At 44.2% G+C, this 3489-nt stretch overlaps 1 non-coding gene across 1 annotated transcript; it reads left to right on the forward strand.

Moving 5' to 3' along the window:
• Positions 1 to 3125: 3125 nt before the first annotated feature.
• trnat-agu (transfer RNA threonine (anticodon AGU)) lies at positions 3126 to 3199 on the forward strand. The gene has a single exon. It is a non-coding gene; the product is annotated as a tRNA-Thr (tRNA).
• The last annotated feature ends 290 nt before the right edge of the window (positions 3200 to 3489 follow it).

Consider the following 3489-nt stretch of genomic DNA (forward strand, 5'->3'; position numbering starts at 1 on the left):
GTCACCACCACCTTCTCAAGGGCAATTAGGGATGGTGTCGAAGTTTCGACTCCCGAGTAAGACTCTTAAACACAAAGTATCGTTAAAGACAGGCTTTATTTGCTTGCAAGGGAAGAGTTGTGTAGACAAGGGCTACATCAGACCTCTTCAAAGTAATACAGAAATTGTAACATATTTATACAGTACAGAAGCAAAACAGGCTTTCTATGCCACATGACATAGTATTGAATCATAACTGATTACAAAGGCACAGACCTTGCGAATTATTGAAACAACGTATTCCGGGCTGCGTTAGAATAACGAACAGAAATACCTTGGGATAAGATTAACTAAACCTTTATTATGGGATCTCTCTGTTCCCTCTGTTCTCTCACTGTACCAACTGGGCCTGTGGGCTGATGTTTACCTTATCATGTCCTTGGCTGTTTGTTTGGTAAATGAGGCTCCTTGTTAAGCTTATCACAGACATTCCTAAATTGTCTCGTTCCCTTGAAACATGATTAGTGAATCATGCTGTTGGCCATTTAAAGTTTAAATGGATTTTATTCTATGCCCAGGAAGCCATTTTATGTCTAAGTAAGAAACTGTACTTCCACAATGGACAATAAATGCCGCCTTGACAGCGATGCTCACATCCCAGGAACGATTAAAAGATACAAAACACCACACCTGGAGCACTGGGAGCAGTTCTGGGCACCACACCTTAGGAAGGATATATTGGCCTTGGAGGGAGTGCAGCGTAGGTTTACCAGAATGATACCCGGACTCCAAGGGTTAAATTCAGAGGCGAGATTACACAAAGACTTTCCACCATCTACAAGGCACAAGTAAGGAGTGTGATGGAATACTCTCCACTTGCCTGGATGAGTGCAGATCCAACACCAGTCAAGAAGCTCGACACCATCCAGGACAAAGCAGCCCGCTTGATTGGCACCCCATCCACCACCTTAAACATTCACTCCCTCCACCATCGGCGTACGTGGCTGCAGTGTGTACCCTCTACAAGATGCACTGCAGCAACACACCAAGGCTTCTTCGGCAGCATCTCCCAAACCCAGGACATCTTCAACCTAGAAGGACAAGGGCAGTAGGTGCATGGGAACACCACCACCTCCAAGTTCCCTCCAAATCACACACCATCCTGACTTAGAAGTATATCACCGATTCTTCATCGTCGTTGGGTCAAAATCCTGGAGCTCCCTCCCTAACAGCACTGTGGGAGTACCTTCACCACACGGACTGCAGCGGTTCAAGGAGGCGGCTCAGCACCATCTTCTCAAGGCCAATTAGGGATGGGCAATAAATGCTGACCTTGCTAGCGACGCCCACATCACATAAACAAATAAAAAAAATACACAAACTGGTGTTGTATTCCCTGGAATGTAGAAGGTTAAGCAGTGTTTTGATCGATACTTTCAAGATATTGGCCCAGAAATTCGGGTCGCCACGGGTGAGTACGCACGGGGTACTCACCCATAGGCCCAATGGAAGTCCCGGTTTCGTGCATGCACTGCGCATGCGCGGGAAACCAGAACTTCCGTTCCCCTGAAAGAAGGGGTTAAGAGGTGGAACACGTGCGCAGGAGAGGCAGTGCGTGCGCATCGAACTTACGTTTTTTTTACAGGTTTTCCCGGGAGGGTAAGTCTCCAGAAGTTAGACATGCAAATAGCAGTCGCTTTTTACAAGGTAAGTGGTTAATTAATTAAAATTAAAACATTTTTTCCACAGGTTTATTATTTTTAAATACTTTAAAGAAAGGTAAGTTTATTTTTAGCCCCGTTAGAAAATGTAATTAATTTTTTCAAGAATGTAAATTATTGTTTAAAATAGTCATTTCATGTAATTTATAGTTTATTTAAAAAATGTGATTTAAAAATTTTTTTATTTGAAAATTTAGTGATGTTTTGGGGCTTATAGTATTTATAGGTTTGACAGCTCTTCCTGTCAAACTTATGAATGAAGCATTCCCTGCTGCCATTGGTTCTCCATGGCCCACGTGATCCCAGGGGATGCTTCGAACTAACTGCGCCCCTGGGATACGCAAGAACTGCGTGCCGGCAGTTGGAGGAGGCCCAGGATTGCAATTCCACGCGGGCCCACAGCTCAATGGCCAGCACGCTAGGTAAGTGCAGGTCAGGGGCTTACACCCGCGGGGAGCCCCCGACCCGAATTTCTGGGCCATTAAGGCGAACTGATAGGGTCGATAGAGAGAAATTATTTCTGCTGGTTGGGGAGTCTAGGACTAGGGGACACAGATTAAAAATTAAAAATTCGAGCTAGGCCTTTCAGGAGTGAAGTTAGTGAAACATACACATGGTGGCAAAACTCTCTTCCACCAATGGCAGTTGATGCTAGATCAATTGTCAATTTTAAATCCGAGATTGATAGATTTTTTGTTAACCAAAGGTATTAAGGGATATGGTCAGGTATCTGGAGCTAGGTCACAGATCAGCCATGAACTCATTGAATGGTGGAACAGGCTCAAGGGGCTAAATGGCCTCCTCCTGTTTCTATATTTCTAGGAGAGAGAGAGAAAAAAAGGGACATCAAGGAAAAGAAAGAACAAAAATTAGATGTTTTTAAATGTGACATTTATAAAATCTCCAACAACAATTCGCAACCTGAATGAATGAGAATCAACAGTATTCTTTGTTCACTTTCTGGGGCAGAGAGGTTGATTGGCAGTCGTTAACAATTATAGCATCTTTAAAGTACTAAATTATTCTAATGCGCTTCACAGGAGCGTTATCAGAAAAAATTTGATGCCACGCCACATAAGGAGATGTTAGGATAGGTGACCAAATGATTGGTCAAAGAGATAGGTTTTAAGGGGCATCTTAAAGGAGGAGAGAGAGGGAGAGATGCGGAGATGGTTAGGGAGGGAATTCCAGAGCCTAGGGCCGGGGCACGGCCGTCAATGGTGGAGTGATTAAAATCAGGAATGCACAAGAAGCCAGAATTGGAGGAGCGCAGAGATCTCAGAGGGTTGCAGGGCTGTAGGAGGCTCGAGAGGGAAATAGACAAGAGAAATGGACATGGACAAAACTGTCGGAAACACGACAGTCAGGGACAGGCAGCTATCAGATGTGATACTGAGAGAAGCCTGCACTGTTCCCTTTGCATGTGGTTCTGTGGCTTAGTTGGTTAAAGCGCCTGTCTAGTAAACAGGCGACCCTGGGTTCAAATCCCAGCAGGACCTTTTTTTTTTGCCTCGGCATCATCTATAATGTTCAGATCATTTGTAAATTTAAGCAAAATTTGGTTTTGTTTTATAACCGTTCAGGAGCCACAAAGGAAGGATTTCTGTTCTTTTTGATGTATTCATTCATGGGATATGGGCATCGCTGGCAAGGCTCTATGCCTCTATCAACAAAGCCAAGGATCCCGTATGCTATTTTAACAGCGCATTGGAATGTTTTTGTACGTTAAAGGCGCTGGCCATTGGAAGTAGCAGCCAATGTTCATGCAGCTGGTATCAACCCACTATCC

The sequence above is a fragment of the Somniosus microcephalus genome, unplaced genomic scaffold (assembly GCF_052327205.1).
Source record: "Somniosus microcephalus isolate GS21.2 unplaced genomic scaffold, FLI_Smic_1.0 unresolved_chr4, whole genome shotgun sequence".
NCBI lineage: Eukaryota > Metazoa > Chordata > Chondrichthyes > Squaliformes > Somniosidae > Somniosus > Somniosus microcephalus.